Source organism: Synchiropus splendidus, chromosome 12, assembly GCF_027744825.2.
Source record: "Synchiropus splendidus isolate RoL2022-P1 chromosome 12, RoL_Sspl_1.0, whole genome shotgun sequence".
NCBI classification, from domain to species: Eukaryota; Metazoa; Chordata; class Actinopteri; order Syngnathiformes; family Callionymidae; genus Synchiropus; species Synchiropus splendidus.
The window spans coordinates 17643909-17664744 of NC_071345.1; positions in this window are offsets into that span (position 1 = coordinate 17643909).

A 20836-nucleotide genomic window follows, 5' to 3' on the forward strand; every position below is an offset into this window, starting at 1 on the left:
CCCTGCAAGGACATGTGCAGCCACCAATTCAGCTGTCTGTCTTCCAGCAGTGCAATTCACTCAGACCTCTAATTGACCTTGTAATGTAGAGAATCAGAGGCAATCTATGTTTCATCTTGTTAGGTGTCAGCTGGCCCAAAAGCAAAAAGCAAAACCCACAGTATCACTGGCATGCAGAGCATTTTTATGTCCACATCAGACCAGTGCAAAGTGAATCCTGGGCGCCCCATGCGGCTCAAAAACTCTTTTCTTCTTACTTGTCTTCCACAACTGACATATTTGAAGTATTTATTGTCCGTCAAAACAATGATTTCTGTTTTTATTTATATATGTATAAAAATAAAGGAATATTAAAATATTCAATCAGACTTCTTTGTTGTATTTTAATACAACTTATTGCACTAAATGCTTTTTTTGTTTTCAGTGACAAATATTTTGTCCTGTCTTTCCTCCTTGACACCTCAACTCATTTTTTTTCTTCTTCATATTAATGCTGCTTCATATTTATGTCTGTCTTCTGGGTCCATATGACATGAAATTGGCCAACACTGCTTATCAGATCAACAACAACAACAAAAAACCTAACTGTTTTTCATGTTCAATTGCTACATCTTTTTGTGGCTCACAAGTTCCAGTCTCCAGCCACAGGATTGCTATCTTTCTGCAGTCCAACAAGTGGAAAATTAAAAAAAACATACCCAAAAATCTTTACGAAGAAGGAAATCAGTTTCCTGAATGATGGTAAAGTCAATGTTTGTGTTGCATGGAACACACTGGGCATGGATTTTGACGCCACATGTTCATGTCAGTATGCTAGATAAGCCTCGGAAACCAAAATATCGTGGATGATCAATTCATTCTCTTTTCTTCTAAACGTGTTGAAATCTATTCAGTCAAAAACTCTGACATGATTTAAGTATGATTATAATTATTTTAAATAAAAACAAATCCATGCTTTTGTCATCCTACAGTTTTAGATACCAGCCCATAATGCTTATGTTTTGTGAGCATTGCTTCACAGACAGCAGATGACAGCACTCAAACCCAAGGTCCAACCTGTTCAGTCCTGTAATCTATTTACTTAAAAAAAATAATAATTTCAATGTATTTATTTATTTATTTTGCTGTTTTTGTTAAGCCTAACCTTACAACCCCATTTTGTATCATCACGTGTGTGGTGATCTGCTTTTATTTTGCACTTCCACTCTCCTTTTTTCGAGCTTCACCTTAGGCACACAGCTGGAACTCATCCCCAATCACCTGCTGGAGTCGGCAGCCTTTCAATTCCACCTGGTTACAGTATTGTACGCTGGACCGTCAAGTTTCCAGACTGATAAATTATTTTGTAACTTGCACTCTCATTTTATATTTTTGCCTTGGTGCGTGAGCTCTTTAGTTGTGTTTTTTATTCTGACCATGTAGTGTCCATGTGTGGTTTGGAGTTCCAGATTCATGCCATAGAAGACCATTTGTTTTGTCCCCAGTTTGGTGGACTTTTAAATTTTGGACTTCAGGAGACATTTGGATATTTTTTGATCGTCTTTGTGGACCATTGTGAATTATTGTGTTAAATTACTGAACTGTTCCTGCCTTGTTGTTGTTCTCTCGACATTTTGCTTTTGGGTCTCACCCTGCTCAGCACACCGTCACAACTTCGGAGATTTGGTGCACGATAAATAGTCTAGTTTTCAATCATAAGAAGTAAATCTCTGTCTAGTCTGCAGTCCCGTCTCTTATACTGTCCGGTCGACATGCGCGAGAAACGTACTCCAGTCATTATGAAGTACATCTAAAACCACCATGTCACGTGAGAGTTGATCTTTACATGTAGTGGAAACCTCGGACTATGTGTTTCAAATTGAGTTGTTAAAAATGTGGATAACACTGGAGGAAATATTTTAAATGGCTTAATCTTGAGGTATGAAAACAACATGAATGTATACTTGTTTGAGATGACTGAAAGCAATAAAATGAGGAAAAAAAACTGAGAAATGTGTCAAAGTTAACTGCATCAAAATATGAAAGAGGTGTAGAAGCAGACACGCAGGTGGATTGTGTGGAGATAATGAAGAATTCCAGGTGAAACACTTCAAACGCTGAGCTGAGAGATGATGACGCAGAGCGCAATATATCCGGCTGCAATAAGAAGTGTTGCAAAGCTCCCGATATTTAATTGTTGCTCACGATGAGGTGCTGGCTCAGTGTAGCCAGCAGATATGATCGGAATCACAATATCTCAAGTTCCGATTCAACCGGCTGATCCCTATCTGCGTCCGTATGATTCTGACATTTCCAGATCTTATTACTCAGACTCAAGGATTTGTATCCGAAAGCCTCGGCAGCGATTACGGCGCTGAACAGAAATGCTGCATCCGCACAAATCCTACTGTAGTGCCCTTACACACACACACACACAAGTCATTTCTCAGTGTCACTGTGAGCGACGGCTGGCACATCCCTGTATGTGAGCTTGATCAATGCAGATGTGTCTAAGGGGAAATTGAAATCCATAGGAAATTAGGCAGCACCAGTGATTTATTGGAATAGTAAATCAAAGTGTGTGTGATGTTGGATAAGTGTGCGTTCCAGCCAGCTGTATACAGACCTTCTGTCTGTCTGTGGTGGTGGTGATGCCCCGGACCTTTTTTTTGCCTCTCTTTTTTTTGGCACCCCCATTCAATCAGGTCCACGGGGGGGTAACGGTACCTCTGGATCAGCCCCCCTCCGGAGGGCCCGGGTGACACAGCCTCGCGGACACAATGCTCTGCAGGGGAGCTGTGAAGTGAAAAGAGAAAGAGAACCATTGATCTTCTGGTGAAGCTTTGTGTGCCATAGCCTGCCTCTCTTGTTATGTTTCCGTGAAATGTCAAGACAATTTGGTAAAATATTTGTTTCCAAAACGTTTGAATTGAAACGCTCTCAAAGGACGTCGCTGAAGCAATATGTGGATAAAGGAGGCAGAAATTCTTACTTCTGTGTTTGACTCCACAAAGAGGGAGAATGTGCCAAGGATTTTAAATACTACAACGCTGAGAATTCATTTTGGAACACTGAATGATAATATTCCGTATATGCTGATTTGATTTTGTGTCAAGATAGTTAGGTTTGCAGAAGCGACATGTCCGCCATCTGTTGGATGGAAGGTTTTCTGACCGCTTATCATACCTTTAATTTCAACTACTTGTGGACACTATTTTATTTTTTTTAAATAATTCTGAGAAAAAAATCTAGGATCTTATTAATAATAATAATAACAACAACATCTTAGCAAAAATAAATACAGAAAAAACAAACTAAAACCAAATTGAAAAAAAGTAAAATAAGAAATGGCCTCAACTTTTTCCACACCCAGAAAACACACTTTCTATCTACTTGCAAACTCTACGTCAATGGGAAGCAGATTCTCCACTCCGTCCCACAGTATATTGTGGAACACTTTTGTCACCAAGCCTGCAGCTCTTGTGGGGTCTGTGTGAGTTAACAGTGGTTAACCAGGAAGCCAATAATAATCAATGGTGCATGTGACAGAAACAATGAGTGCATTTCAGCCGGAGTGTGGAACTGTGACTGTAGCCCGGCCACAGACCGCGAGCGCTTCCATGTCTGTCTTGTGCTTTGACACCATGACACTGCCACATATTACACAGATTAAAGTGCCTGCTCCGGGTCATTGTCTGGTTCAGAATCAGTCACTTTTATTGCTTCAGTTGGTCTTTCAGCTGGTAGGTTGTCTGGTTGTTGTGCCGTTGAACGTGGATGGAACACCTTCCATGAGCAGCGTTGGGTGACTACAAATTACAGGACAGATGCTTGATACTTGGATTACTTTACATTATTGTGTTATTGATTTTATAACTGGTTCAAGTCTCTTGATGTATTAGCTGTAGAGCTAATATGCTGAGTTTTGTCTACTGTAAGACTGCAATTCCCTAAATATATTGACATTTACAAAGTTGAAAAGTGGAGTATGGCATTGGAAAGTACCACAGTTATGGTAACTAACTTTTTCCATCCCTTAAAACAAAAAGTCTGGTCAGAATTAGCTATGGTTTGTAAGTATGTGGTGCATCCCTATAATCTCAACACACATCTCTCGTCCCAGAGAGAAGTGTGTCCTACAAACCAGAAATCTCACGTAAAAAGACAAAGTGGAAACATCAAAAGGTCAGAACACACAACTCACAAGCAGTTTTAGGTGTTTTTTTCAAGGCGGAATCATAAAATAAAAATCAGATTAACAGGAACACCTCTGCTGCACAAGATACAAAACCTGTGAACATCTGCTGATCGAATCTGCTGATTAAAATCTAGGGTTTTTATTGTCATTTACTCAGTGAAAGCCAAAACTCTCCTCTTGGCTTCCTTTTCACTCTGTCAGATCGCCTCTTGATCTGCAGCATTTCATTCATCGGGAGCAAATGGCTCTCACCACACACAAGAAGACTGATAGTTGTGTATACTGAAGACTTTTAACATTTCAGATCATCGGTTTTGTTGGTGATTATCACTCTTAACACAGCCCTGACGTACAGTTAAAAAAAAACTCATGGTGGTCTTACACCGTTGAGGGCCGTTGTGGTGGAGGTTCGAGTTCCAACCCAACAAGACTGGGTTGCAAAAAACAAGATAAAGTAGCATGGATTTTTGGATGCCGTCTAGATACTAGTACATGTGCACACCTGATAACCTATAAAATCCTTGCGATGCAACCACTGCTTCCAGTTTTTACTGGTTCAGTGTAAGGTTTGACCCTGAGGCGGGATGCTTTTATTTTACATGTTTAAACACATTTATCTCATGAGAAATCGCTCTAAGCATTTGTCATATTTGAATGAGATAAATTTAGTTTGGAGTACAGATCTAATGGTCTCACTGCCATATGAGTTGAGACCTCTCCTCTCCATTATGTGTACAGAACTATACATCCCCTATAAATTAGAAATATGGAAACTGGAGCTTTTTCAGGACGGAATATACTTTAGCTGTTCAATTGGATTGGATATGAATGTATGTATGGACACCAACAAACAACTTCTATGTCATTCCGCAAAAGTCCAATTGATAATAGTTGATATTTGATGCATTCGGAGGTGATGTCCAACGGCATCTCCGCGTTGGTCAATTATGTTTTTGACACTCTCACACTGGGCCCATCCTGCCTAACAGACATTGCCTAAAACTGTTGGGCTGAACAGAACAGTGATTGTTGCGTATCATGTTTTGTGCTCAGACGAATCACATTCTCACATACATTATCACCAGATTCCTTTTTTCTTATTTCTGGGAATACCTCACCAACACTTTCAGACTGCCCGCAGCCTTGGGGAACTGCACACTGTTTTGCAGCAATAGTGGACTGCAGAACAAGACAAGACATTATTCAGAGACTTAACTGCACAATGCGAAGATGCTACACAGCTTGTCTGGTTGCTAATGATGGAGTTACACAATGGGTGTTCAAAGTGGTCCTCAAGGGTGTTGTTCTAACCAATCCTGAATACTGTAAACATTTCATTGTCAGTTACTCAGGTGTTGCTCGATCGGTTGGAACAAAAACCTGCACGTACTTGCTGGAACAGTTTGGACACTACAGCGTTATGCGCAAATGAGTTTCCGCAGTAAGTCGGAATACATGTGTGTGAATGAGAGGGACCCAAGCGGACAGGTAAAGTTACAGAATGCAGAGGTAAAGAAGGTGGTGGATTTTAAGTACCGAGCAATGGAGAGTGTGAGAAAGAGGTGAAGAAGCAGGCAGGATTGAATCATTGGAGAAAAGTGCCAGGTGTGATGTGTGACCAAAAGGTGCCGGCAAGGACGAAAGGGAAGGTCTACAAAACAGTGGTGAGGCCAGCAATGTTGTATGGTTTGGAAACAGCGGCAGTGAGGAAAAGACAGGAGGCAGAGCTGGAGGTAGCAGAGATGAAGATGCTGAGGTTCTCTCTGCAAGTGAGCAGGATGGATAGGAACAGGAAGCAGTAGATCAGAGGGACAGCACAGTCAGGTGTTTAGGAGACAAAGTCAGAGAGGCAAGATTGAGATGGTTTGGACATGTACAGAGGAGAGAGAGCCAGTACATTGGTAGGAAGATGTTGAGGTGGAGAGGAAGGCCAAAGAGGAGATTTATGGAGGTGGTGAAGGAGGACATGAGGTTTGTAGGTTTGAGAGAAGAGGAAGCAGAGGACAGGGTGAGATGGAGGAAGGTGATCCGCTGTGATCCAAAAGAAACAGAAGAAGAGATTCCATTTTGAACACACCTTTCTTTCATGACCAGCTGAATTAAATCTTGATGGTTTGGTGGATTGTTTGTGTTTATTTGCTACACCAAACACTGGTCGACCAAAGTGTGAGTTGGCCTTAATGCACCATTGATCCAGCAGAAACAATCAACAATTACACTTTTTTTGTTATCACAACATTAAAATCACTGATCAAACATGTGACCTGGTATTAATACTACATGAAATGTTGAGCTCAAATGTAAGCGTGAGAGTGATTTGATCAGAAAAGTTCATGCCGAGTTTGTGTTTGTCGTAGTTTACGCGCTGAGTTTGTCAGCAGCTCAGAAATGAGGCAGGAAAACAAGACTGCACTTGTCAAGTCGCATCAAAATGTAACACGGAATAGCTTGATTTGTGAGCTCAGGATGAAGGTGCTTTATGGACTGTTTAGTTGAGACACCAAAAAGGGTGAAATGAGCACACGACTCCCGTATTGTCACCCCAAAACTGTCTAAACTCAATTGTATTTTAGTTGCTTTTGTAAAACAGAGTGAATTCCCCATTGTTGTTGTCCTTCTTATTTCCAGCTACATGCTTGTGTTCTACTTTGTTTTTGTCCCGCTTTAATTGAATTTTTTTATTCTTTTTATTCTCCTCTCGCAGAGAAGAAAGACAAGACTACAGAGAGGTGGTCCAGGCAGCAGCTAATGGAGAGTCTGGAATTATGAATGGAAGCATTGGGCTGGAGTCGTCCTGCACAATAGTCGGCAGCAGATCACCAAGAATACCGACACATACACACACATGCACGCACACACACAGAGATCACCGGTGCTCAGAGGAACATAATGACTCCTCCACTGAGAGCAGGACGTGGAGGAGGGAGGGAGCGAGGGAGGAGAGGAACGGTTAAGGAAGAGAGCGGGAAAAATTTGACAAGAGATGAAGAAGGAGGATACAGCACAGAGAAATTGATGTTTCCTGCCATTCGATTTGGGCCATAGACCCCAGGAGGCAGATCAGAGAGGCACACACCAGCACTCATAACAACACACACACACGCACGGAGCCAGCACCCGAGTACTAAGACATCTAACAATCTAACAGGAACATGTGTTAAACATAAACAGTTTAGTGACAGACGTGAGGTATCCATCTGCCTGTTCTCTTGGAAAGCAAGTAGATAATTATGAATTACATTTTTTTGCATTTTTTTTTGACAGTTTTTTTTCAAAATGTTTTACATAAACGCATCACATGAACTAGAATAATAAGGAGAGAACCCAAGCTGATATGCAGATCTGCACCTCCACATCTGAGGCCATGGTTCTGAGAAGGATATATTGCCTACTCCAAGTTGGAAAAAAGTCTGTGGCCCAAGAGGTGGAATTTATGTATCTCGGGATCATAATTATGCGTGAGGAGAAATGAGAACAAGAGATTGACAAATGGTCGAGAGCAGTGATGCAGACGCTGTACCAGAATATTGTAGTAAAGAGAGAGCGTCACCAGAAGGCAGTCGATCTACATTGCTACCTAGCAAAATGGATACTAGCAAAATCTGCATTCTCCTCAGGCTCCATGGAGATAGGGTCTGGAGCGAGGACATCTGGGAGAGGGTCATAGCAGAACCACTGCTCCTCTACTGTAAAAACAATACCGTAGCACTGCAGTCTTTTTCTGAGCAGGAACCTGCTTGACTTCCTCCATCCACAGATCGCTCAATTCTTCTCTGTTATGTTATTTGACCGAAATTGTCCTCATTTTATCTTTGCTGAATTTGTCGCAGACCCTTTACGTTGATGTCTCAGGTCGCCCAACGTCACAGAGAAATCAATGAATAAAGACACCCCGGACAAAAGCTTGTTTCTTGAGGTTAAATGAAATACGCTTTGACCCAGTTTGTGCTAAATGTATTATCTAAATTACTGATGTCAAAGTTCCGAAAATGATATCATCCTGCACTGACCTTGCATGATGCTCAGATGCAGCCTATATATATATATATATATATATATGTATAAAATAATGAAATAAAAAAAGGCAGCACAGCATGGCAGCGTTTGAAAAGATGAAGACACCTCTGCGAGCGCAAAGCAACACCTGTCAGCGTGCCGGCTCCTGCTACTGCGGTGAAACATCAGGAAACAACAACTCAATTAAACACACCATCCCCGTTCAATTACTGCCACATAATCACTGCAATTTTCCTGCAGTTGCTGCACTGCTACCAAACAAACACACACGCAGCGAGCACACGCGGAGAGGCGGGTTACACACACACACCAACAGTTGGAGCGGCTGCCTCATCCTACACACAGTGTAAAGCTCTCCATGTGGTTACCAACAACAGGACTCTGAAATTAAACAGACCTGGAGGATGTAAGCAGGAAACAGTGATGTCTAATTAAGGAATAATTATTACCGTAAACAAGTTCACTACCACAACACTGTATACATATATATATATATATATATATATATATATATATATATATATATATATATATATATATATATATATATATATATATATATATATATATATATATATATAATATCGCTGTTCAGTCCAGCTATGTGTGTGGTTAAATGAATGAGTTATTAATGGCTGGAAATGATTGCCTCATGTTATGAAATTTTTTGTTTTTTATGAAAGTTTTTGTGAGGAATTTATATTAATCACTACTTGCTAGGTTTCCCCCTGCCACAGAAGCATTTCAAGTCCTATATCAGCATAAGAGTTGCACATTATGTTCCTCTTCAATGTTTATTTTGACCTCAGCGTTTTCGAACGTCCCGGAATTCGAAGAAATCGGAGTTTGAAAAAAAATTTTTATTACATTTTTTTGCTTCGGATTTCGAATGAAAATCCAGAACTCGAACGGCCCCCGAAAAAAGGCGGAAACGTGCGCGGACCGATCAGCTGACCCACGACGCGCTTTGTTATTATGTATAACGCAGCCTCTGTATGCAGACGTGTCCCGTTAGCTACATTTACTGACTGTTTTTTCTTCATATTGAGGTGTAAAACCTTTCCTGTCTCCACACTGGACCGTGGTAGAGTGTCACAGGGGAGGTGCTCGCTCTCCACACCTCCGAGGCTGGAGCGCACACTCCAGTGTTTGATGTCCTGGCTGGAGCTGGGACAGGGATGAGGCGAGTCTGGGACAGAGCGTTACTTGGTTTATGACTTTGTCACAGCCAAACTGCACAGAAGCGCACATTCAGAGCTGGACACGCACCGGGCACCTCTTCACTTCTGGAGAGACGTCACACACCCGGCAGCCCCTCCCACATGCAGCGGCCACACACATAGAGGAACAGCGCACCTGCAGCAGACACTCTACATTCACTCCTACAAAAGCCTATTTTAAGGCTTGGAACGCATGATTTCTTTTTCCATTCATTGTAATGGGAAAAGTCGATTCAGATTTTGAACAAATCGCTTCTCGAACAGCCGTCTGGAGCGGATTGTGGTCGAGAACCGAGGTACTACTGCATATAACAGAGAAGTCGGAGCATGTATATTTTCACTCAGCTAACTGCGGAATCCCAAAGATCTGAGTGAGTCCTACTCTGGTCCATGAGTGGGACATGCTAAAATAAGAAATAACATTGTGAGGTGCCAGTAAACACTGGAATCTCTTTGTGAAATACATACTTAAAGGAAGTGAACTGGGAATACTACTACAGTAGTTTTGGTTTGGCCCAACATTGGAGTGAACCTTGTGGACTGCCGCCAGGAAAACAGGAGTTACACTGGCTAAGAAGTATCAGTTGTTGATGCTAGTAAAGAGTTCTCAATGAGACAGACTTGGAATGAAAACCACAAGCGTTTTTTTATTCGCAAAACTGGCTCCATTGATGACATCCTGGATGGAAAATGACAACAAGATGTCTCACTTTCTGTTTGGGCCGCATCCTGACCTGACTGTCAGATAAAGACCCGCTCAAGAGCAAATGAGTTAACTTAGCAAATGTCTTCTGCGCGAACGGCAGCTTGACAAACAGCATGATTCTGGGTTGGACCCAGAAGCCTGCGGAGGGAGACATGGACGGAGAGTGAGAGCGAGGGAGGAAGAGGGGAGTGAGAAGAAGCATCGACTTCTCAACAGAGAGATCAGCACCTTGACAGACATGAGACAGTAGCAGGTGACTGTCTCACCACTCAGACTGCTGCACAGTAACAGTGTACTGCCATCAGCCTGGACACACGCCGTAGATGAGTAAAGGTGAAATAAGGTGGATCGTTGATTGAAATTACTGATGTTAGACCCATGTATGCATCTGTATAACTGTGAAAAAGTAGTTACTTGCCGGTGGATACACACAATAAACCAGCAGCATTTAACATTGAATTCAAAACTCAGCTCCCCGAATAGCTAATAACACCCGGAATTTGAAGACATAAGTCGACTGAACGAGGAGGACTGGGACAGCAAAGTGCGACTGACCTACTTTACGCTCTCAGTATCATTTCAGCGACTGTCAAGCAGCTAAAGGTCTTTTAAATCCTGACCTGGTTTGCAATTTAGAGAGAGAGCATTGTTTGCTTTTGAATAATGAACAGACAGCTGCAGCCCATGAGGGTTTGATAGCCAAAAAAAAACGTGTTTATGTTGAGTTACAATGCTTTATAATGACAGGCGATCCAGTTTCTCTGCTCCGACAGTTTGTGTTCGCGGTGTCAATAGTAACGCCAGCTCGGCTTTCATAGGCTGGAGACAGTGTTTTGCCTTTGACTGATGTTGTCGTTGCATCACTGTTTGTTGGCTCATTAGTCGGAGACTTTCAGCTCTCAGCATCCGACAATGAAGACCACTACTTTTAAGTCCTGGCTTCCCAGCAGGAGGTAGATGGAACATGAATCTCCTTGTGAAGTGAGGCTGTGTTATCTTGGGCTGTGAGCGGACAACCAGCCATGTGATTGAGGAGTCGGACCTGTTGAAGCTTCACTTTACTGTCTTTGCAATTCAAAATAAAAATGGAGTTTTCATTCCTACTGAGTTAAATAATGATTTAAGTGACTAGAAAACGTTTCCTTGGCAAGTGGATAAGGTCTTTGACAGATGAGCTACTGTCCAACTCATGCATTTCACTTTCATATGGGGCTTTTAGTCATGCTGGGAAAACTGTAGCAGCACTATTCTGGTTTAATACCAGACTATTATGTGTAAAACAACAAAATGAAAGAGGAGAATCATGATGTTTATTCAGTTATTGTTTCTTTTCTAATCATAAATCAACAAAAATCAACATTTCATTCGTATTATTGAGAGCTGACAAGATTAGAAGGGAAGTCCTGTTTAACATAGAAAATACTGAGTTGTATTCAGTATTTTTTCTTTAAATACTCTGATAAACATAAAATCCTATTTCCAGAAATGACATCACTCTTATTATTATTTAAAATGAGATATTTACAGACTAAAAAAAAAGATAATGATAACCTTCATCATCACCTGAGGTTGGGTGCTGGGGTCAGCAGCTGGAAGACAGAGGCTCGGATTGTCTTCTTGCCACAAACCACCTTCCCAAACCTGGTCTCTCCAACATGTCACCTGCTCCCCACTGAAGATCCCCAAAACACACCTACTCTCTGAAGGGAGCCCCATACATAACATTAATCGGGATGTTTTTGTCCTGATTTTGATCTTTCCTGTTATATACTCGATAAGATGATCCCATCAGAGAATCCTCAGGTCTAAACCTGTTCAAAACTTATGATAAAAACATTCTCTGAGTGGTGAGAGTGTTGTGCTGCGTTGAGAATATTGGGACGCACCACAGATATAACAACTTTTGAAAACCCCTGTAAGTGTGCCTCCCTTAAAGGAGAGTCCACCCACCCATAGAAGAAGACACATGTCAGTTCTTCACATCCACAACCTTGTACTTTTGGGGGCTACCACAAATCTCTAGCCATCAGTGAGATGAGGAACACTGATCGACAAGTAAATCGAGAGCTTTACTTTTTCAGCATGGCTGAGGATGCTGCACCAGAATGTGTGTCAATCTCACACTCGCACAATCTTTCCCTCACTCCAGAACAACGCTCATGAGCTCCACCTGGGGAAGAATCTCTCCAGCAGCATAAGGACAACATTTTCTCTGCAGTAAATTTTCGCCATCTTGTTGTCAAAGTAATTTGTTCCTAGCTCGAGTTCCCAGTGAGACCTAATGTCTCAGTCCGAGGGAGCCAGCAGCGCCACATCAGCAGCAGCGATGAGCTCCTGAGGTCACCTGACCAAAGACCCTCTGCTCTGAGAAACACACTGATGCTGAAGACTCACAACTGCCACAGAAGGAGCCGCTCAAAGACGTGAGCCCTCCGTACCAAGCGAGACCTTCAATCTAGATTTAATTCTAGGTCTTTCCTGTCTCTATAGAAGGCGGCAGTGATTGTTTGCCTGAATTCAAAATGTATTGAAAATGCAGATGCTATTTCCTCCAGGATTATGTCCTCTGCCACCTTTCCCCGATGGACACCACCCCGTTGACAGACATCAGACCCATCCCCCCTGCACCCACTGGTGGATGGAGGAGGTCAAGGAATCTCTGTGATGGTGCGGCTAATAAGGTGTGTGTGAGTGTGTGTGTGGAGGTCATGGGCATCGGACAAACTGAACTGCACAGTACACAGGAGTAGGCAGGGTCAGTGAAGAACAAGCAGGGGACGCTGTAATTACACATCAGTCTGAGGTCACTGGCCACACTGACTCTGTGAGGCAATGAAGTGTATATATATATATTTATATATATATACATTCCTTTATAAATAATCGCATTTGAATCACTCTTAATTTTACCTGAACATATGAAGATATCAAGAGAGTGATTTGTCAGTCCACTATCTCTTCACAGAAGTGAGTGACAGGCATGTTGACATACTGCGTCTGCTCCCGAGTGGGTGGAAGAGTGTAGCACTGTTCAAGACTCCAGCTGCTTCGCCTTCCCTTGGTCTCCTTCTGCTCTTCACCAAGGCGAGCCGGTCAGACACCTGAAAATAAACACAGAAGGCAGCGTTTCATGATGGTCGACGTGGTGAGTAAATAAAACCACTTGTGTTGCATGTTTTTTTCCCCTCTCACTTAATAAATAATAAAAAGGTAATAAAAGTCTTGTTTGTCAGTCCACTTTGGCATGTATATGATGCGCCATGGTAAAAACATCAGATGTTATTTTCACTGCAGATAAGGGGTGAACCAAGTGCCAGTCTGATAAACACATTGAAGTTGACAATTTATTTTATATTTAAAAGTTTTTATGATGACAATGACAAAAGATAAAATTCTGGACATGCCATTGAATCTTCACAATAGTGACCAAAGATTCTGAGAAAGGAAAATAAGTAATAAGGAATATATGTGGCGCTTAAACCCAGATGAAATGACAAGTGACAACCACATAACAAAGACAAGAAAACTACGTTATGAATAGTATTATTACGATTGAAGAGAACAACCACTAAAACAAACCCACAATTACTGAAAGCAGATCTGCAACCACAAAAGTACAACCACAATAACAAATCAGAAAGCAAATGTGATATAGTCCTGAATAAGCAAGAGCAGTTCAACCACGCACTCGAGGAATTAATTCAGCATGCCACCTACGAATGCTCCACATAATAATGGTTTATTTAAGTCCACTTAAACTGCAACCACAGGTGCCACTGTCGATGAGTCACTCGCCTTCTCTCTCCCTTGAACCAATGAGTAGCAAACAATTTGACTTAACAGGCAAGAGTCTATATTCATACATATAATTCATACATAATAATGTTGAATTGTTTTATGAGCATTGGTTTAGAGCATATTGTAATAGATGAATAGATGCTGCTGGGTGCGGAGAGGTGTGTGCCGTCAAATGAACAGAATGCAGGGGAGCAGGTGAAGAAGGCGGAGCCTACAGGGTCAGGAGAGAGTGGAATGAGGGGGCCGATGCATGGGCACAGGGATGAAGAGGAGAGCAGAAGGGGGAGATGCCTGGAGGATGGAGATGGATTGCCGGAGCACGTGCAGTGGACTGGCAGAAGATTGTGTCTGAGATAGGTAGGTATGGTGTTGACTGTCTCTCTGCTTGTGTGGCACGGTCAATGGCCACATTCAAAACTTTCACCACGGATTGCTGTCTTAACAGGGAGATCCTGACACTCCCAAACCATGAGGGCAGGGGACATCATCTGAGCAGGCAGCAATCCAGCGATCTGGAACAGGAACTGCACAAAACTGGGATCAGTACATTTATTATTATGGATACAAGACTCTACTCTGAAGCCAGTCAGTGAGCCTTTGCAGCCTTTGACCTGCAGCAGATTCAACACATTCATTTTCTTGGACTAGCAGCCAGGAAATAGATGTAACACTATATACTGTAGGTGTCGCAAACATCACCACCTATTTTAATTATTTTAACATAATGCAAAAACATAAAGTAGGTTGATCCTCAGAATAAATGTAAAAAACATCATCACCCGCACTGACATGCACTGACAGCGCGTGTGTGTCAGTGTGATCGCTCAGCGCAGACCAGAGGGCGAGTGTGGCAGCGCCCAGCCGAGTGCTTCATTGATTTGTTGTTGGTAAACAAACAGCTGGATGCTACAGGTGGATCGATGCGCCTCGGCCGCCCCCCGGCCTCCCAGCATGCCTCTCTGCGTGGTGGACGCGGCTCTCGGCGGTGCAGCGACCCACATGAAACCTCAGGAGTCAAATATTCAAAACGGCTTGATTGTTTTAATTGAGCTGAAGTTCACTTTGCACCTTGAGTTACTCTCCTGCCACTGACGCCGCCGTCATCCATAAATAATGCATTAGAATTTCAAAGGTAAGACACAGGGAACAAAAATCCTGCAGGTAAACTGCTGCTTGGAGTTGGAGGTGGTTGAAGAGTCATGAAGACAATTGGCAATGCTGTCAAACAAGAAATGTTCTGATCCACATTTACGAGGTTGCTGGACACATTCGTGGAAAACATTTGAAGGAGATACATAAAGGTGGAGCTTGAGCCCAGATATGGTGCGTGGGCAAATGAAAACTATAAAAGAAAACCACCAACACAAAAGTCTAAAATAAAAAAAAAAAGTGAGAAAAAAAGTGATGATAATTTTTAAGAAATCAAAAGCACAAATCAGTGAACAAATAAAAACAAAATCAGAATTAAAACACACCCATAATAAAAAATGTAATTAAATAAAAAAAATACAGATTTGCAAAACCATTCATATTATAACAGCGTTGAAACAAACAAAAATGTACATAAATAAATTGCAAAAGAGAAAACCATCGTGTCAGTTTCAAAATCGCTGTTCTGAATCACAGCAACACAAACCCTCACAAACCCTACAACTAGAAAATCAGAATCGAAACTATGAAATCACAATTATGAAACTGGTTCCCAACCACAAAACCAAACCACTATTATGAAACTAAAACTTGCATTCAGACAACCATAACTTCAAAACCAAAATCACGAGCCCCAAAACAAACCTGCATTCACAAAACCAGATCCGCAACCACAAAAACACTTAACCCACATAGGTCAAATGATAATGAAAGTGACTGTCAGCAGACATCCAGCTAGAACAGCACATAACAGCGCGGTTAATTAAAAAACACCACTTGAAGGAATCATGAAAAAGTAAGACTGATTTATAGACGAAAGAGAAGGAGGGAGCCGGGAAGATTAACAGAGGGAGATGAAGAGAGGGGAAAGGGGAAGGATTTCAAAGATGAAAAAAAAGAAAATACATCAGGAAAAAAAAGTTTGGCAGCAGGATTAGTGATGGATGAGAGATGGCAGGATATCGAAACGGCGGGTGTCAAGGAGAGGACGGTGAGACCCACAGATGGAGGATGAGCCGACGAAGACAATAGAGTTCAGAGAGAGAAGGTGAAAGAGAATTACGAGATGGGACAAGCACTGAGAGTGGAGGGAGGCTAGATAAAGTGATGCGAGGAGAACTAAGCCAAGATAAAAAGTACTTTATATCACCGCGGGAACATTTGTCTTGCGCTAAAAACCCAGTGTGGAGCCACGAGTGAGGGAAAATAAAACTTGTTGAGGGCATGTCAACAGGCATGTGCAAACCAACTGGACCACAGAAAGGTCCCCAAATGGAGATGACAACAGCAAATCTCTTCTAGTCGATGAAATGTTGCTTTTTAATAATTGTCGGAATCAAAGCGATGAAGTACAAGAGACAAACATGATGTTTTCATCGCACTGATGTGATGCTGTGGTGCACCCAATAGCAGCACAGTGGTACAGCAAAAACCCATGTTTAATTCCATTTTCTATTGGGTTTATTTTCTAATGTTATGTGCTTTTATAGCAGTTGTAAGCTGCTCTGACAAGTGAGAGTAATTGATTCCAGTACGACGTGGTTTGAATAAAAATGCATCCTTCGTTCACATTAACCTGCTGCTCTTCCTCAAAAACTGTTGACAGATCGTTCAAATCTTTGCTGATATTGCTCGCGACTTCCTCCCCTTCCATGCAGCAACGTCACAAGATGGCACCGGTGTGTGACCCAGTTGTGAGGATTGAGTTTTGAAGTCATTTGCATCACGGCGTGTTTCATGAAAACATAGTATTTCTTCTTTCTTACTATATCTTGGTTGACTTGATGCCAATGACCGACCCAGTGACCCTTTACTGTAAGTCATCCAAGCAGGGATTTATTCTGACAATGCATTTAAATGCAACAATAATAGCATCCTGCTGCTGACCTCAGACCAACTCGAGACAGAGAGCAAATGCAGTCGAGTCCGAGACAAGACCAAGACAGATCTCAGAACGGCACATATGACTCTATTGGGCGCAGTTGTAAAGACAGGTGCAGTAAATCTCAAACTGGTTTTGTTTGGTTTATGTGCAACTGGAACTGTACACTCTTTACTCAGAGGATGCCCCAGAAACACATGAAAAATTCAGTGTCATCACTTTGAGAAGAGAAAATACACCTCAGACGATCAATGGAATGGTAGGAAGAATTCCATGGCATGTTGAAATGTGCGCTCTCCCTCATTCTCTGAGTAATGATAATACTTAACTGTCAAGAGTTTTGACTGTACGCTGGAGCGTCCACTGCATCATGACCCCTGCACTCTGCCTCATGAACTCATACACTGGAAGAAAAATACGGAAGAATTTCTGAGCTAAGTAAAACAATCTGGCAGTATTTTACATGGATAGATATCTAACTCAAGAGAAGAAAAACAGCTGGTAGATCTCACGTGTTGCTCCAAGCTTTCACATGGTTAACAGGAAGTTAATAGAAAGGGCAGAGTGCTGTGTCTGCTTTCATCAAATACACAACAGCATCAAAATAAGACCCAAAAAAATGAAGCAGAGATTGTTGGCAGCGTCACAAGGGAGGGGAGGAGGAGTCTTGCTGGGACTACATATGTAAAGCAGCAGGGAAGCAGCAGCGTGTCAGACTGAAGCTCTGGCCCAACCTGAGCTCTTCTCTGCTCACTCCAACACATCAATCATCCAAAACAGGGCCATCACAGACCCACTGCATGCTGGGAGACGCACAAAAGCAGGAACACACTTGCAAGCTCTCACACAGAACATGGGGAGGTCCCATCCGCACACACACATGCTGACACACTAAAGCGTTGTCCGATACAGAAAAGCACACATAAACACCGGTGATACATAAACACACACAATAATGTAGACACACAACCCCTGCACAGGGAAAACAAACACTGCAAGCATTAAGTCACACATTTGGAAACACAAGATTGCATGGGCACACACACACACACACACACACACACACACACACACACTCTAAACACACCAACTGCCTCCCAGTCTCACATGTCGTGTGCAGACAAACAGAAATAGGTATCTTGTGCCCACAGGGTGCCCTCGCCCCCGACCATCTGTGATGGGTGCCAACACACACTGGGTGATATTTACATGGAGACACCCCCCAACACTCACTACCCGCACACACACACACACACACACACACACACAAAGAAGCGAAAGAAATATCCACAAAGGGCCGCTTGGATCGCTTGATCTCCCAAAACTCATTAAACATGCAGATATATGCAAATATATGCACCTCTAGAAATCCACCTTGGGCCAGAGTGTGAGTGTGCGTGAGCGAGACAAGGCACACACTTGCGAGTGTGTTTTTCCACTCAAGCAACCTCCACTCTTTCTCCCGAACTTGATGCCGTGAGCGCGAGTTCTCCGCTGTTAAATAGCTGAAATGGAGATGTTTAGAAACTTGTGGCAAATGAGATCGAACAGGCATCAGGTCAAAGTCTTTTTCAACTCACCCGTCGTTGCACTGAAAGAAGGAAAAAAAAAAACCCACACAACAGCGTCAGAGAGTCAAAGAGAAAATTGAGGCTGAAGTAGGAAAATGTCCAAATGCTTGGACCAGAAATAATAGGCCGAACTCCCACACGTCACTTTGTGAAGATGTAATATTAGTTTTGCAATTAGTGATTCATTAGTAAGCGTGTGAGGACCCGCTAACACCCACTGCAGCCCAAACACAGAAACAGAGCTGCCAGAGCGCCGTATTTCTGTATTTAACGCTGCGAAATAAATCAAATGAACAAGGCAGCTGCTCGGCGAGGGCAAACATTATTTGGAAAATGATCTTTTATGGAGTTCTACACAACTAATTGAGTGCCAGGAAAACAAAATCAAAAGATTTTTTTTCCACATTTGAACTTTTGTTGGACGTTAAAAAATAATTTCCCAAAATGATCTGGAGGGAGGACCTTCTAACTCGAGGTCGAGAGATTATTCATGTGCCAGTGTTCACCCTGTTACTGACATATAATAGGCTTGCCATTCAGGTACAAGAGACGAGTCCTCATAAGAGGAGAATCCAGATCACTGATATGTCAGAACCACCCAATAAGAGTTTGAATCCAACTCTGCTTCAAGTGAATCTAAGGCCTTTCTACCTGCAGGTAAAGTGTTATCACAATGATTTTGAGGGGAAGCATTCCAAACAGGAGGTTGAGCAATGGCTCCACTGTACATGTGAATGACTGGCTGTTCGTACCTTACGTTTATTATTATAATTCATCTTAAAGAATCCTCCTCACTTGCTCCCTTATTTTAAAATATTGATGAGGAAGAGAGTGGCTATCCTTGTCTGGTGCTGAGGTTTAACGCCTGTCATGTTGACCTGTCATTGCAGGGCTGGAAACCTTTCACAGTTTAACACTAAATATTATAAAACCACAGTACTGGAGACCGTATGCAGCCATCACATGGAAAGACTCCAGGCTGGAAAAGTCCATGATATCATGAAGAATCTGTGACGTACCCAGTCAGCAACACAAAAATTATAAACTGTGGACAGATCAGGACATAAGCACATGTGATCTCAGATGGTGGTGGCTTCATTGTCCGACCTTTCAGGCGTGTACCACTACTGTGTTTGTCCAACAGTAGTATGGTCAGGAAGTGAGCTTTTATTGGTGAAATATTTACTGTATGTGTGAGTAACTGCTGCGCTGCAGGCTAAATAGCCCCATTATACTTCCACAGCAGCACAAGTCACTGCCAGAGAGACCCAGAGTCCAGTGGGAATCAAAGATGTCGCTGCTCAAGGGCCGATGCCACCCAGCGCCATGTGCACACACAGCTGCTCCCTGTGGACGTGGCAATATGGTGTGCTCTTGGAAACACTGTCGATTTATACAGGCTTGTGTTTAGATTTTGTGCTTTGAGCTTTGAAGAAATACCTCAGTGTTATTGTCTAATAATACTTTATAATTAAATTATACAGTATTTTAAATTAGCTGTCAAAAAACTACACTATACACTATAACCATTTGCAAGCCATGTAAGGGGAAGACGTGAGCCCTGACTCCAAAAACAGAGAGAAGCCAAGTATCAGATTTTAAATAAGACAAACCATAAATAAACATTGGCTGTACCAAAGTGAACATCCAGGATTGTCTCGGACTGAAAATGGATTTGGTGGAGTACTGCCCTGTTCAGATGAGACCCCGTCCTCAGTGGACAAGAGCTGTCAACCCATTTTCCAAAAGTTCTTTCTTTGTCCGTCTGCTCTGCTCATCTGTTGCGTACGTCACAAAGGTTTTGTTTTGGTCAGTGCTTGTCTGTTTGTAGACAAATAATTGAATTGTTATTAATTGTCATTCGAAGTGTTCAATGCTTGAAATGTATGTCCACTCTATTATGTTTTATGTTATCCTTGTGTCTATTCTTCCATGTCTTTCCGTCCTTGAAATAAGTCTCTTCAGTTTTAACAAATTCCAATTTTTTTTTATTTCACGGACACAATGAAGTGTAACGTAACTGAAGTGAAGTGTCTCAGATAGTATTTCATCATTAATGACTCTCCTACATATGCAGCAGTTTTATATGCTACCCTGTCACACTTATACCACAAGTTCTGACTGAGTCTGATATCATTTAGTTGGTCTTTTTGATCATTAGAAATGGTGCAATAAGATGAACCTTGCCACCCTGAGACACACTGTAGATATGGAAGTTGAGTTATATGTTTTATTTTATTTCTTTTTATTTAAATATTATCATTTGCATTTTTTTCTTCAACTGCGATGTAGAGTGAGAGAGTTGTGTTACTACTT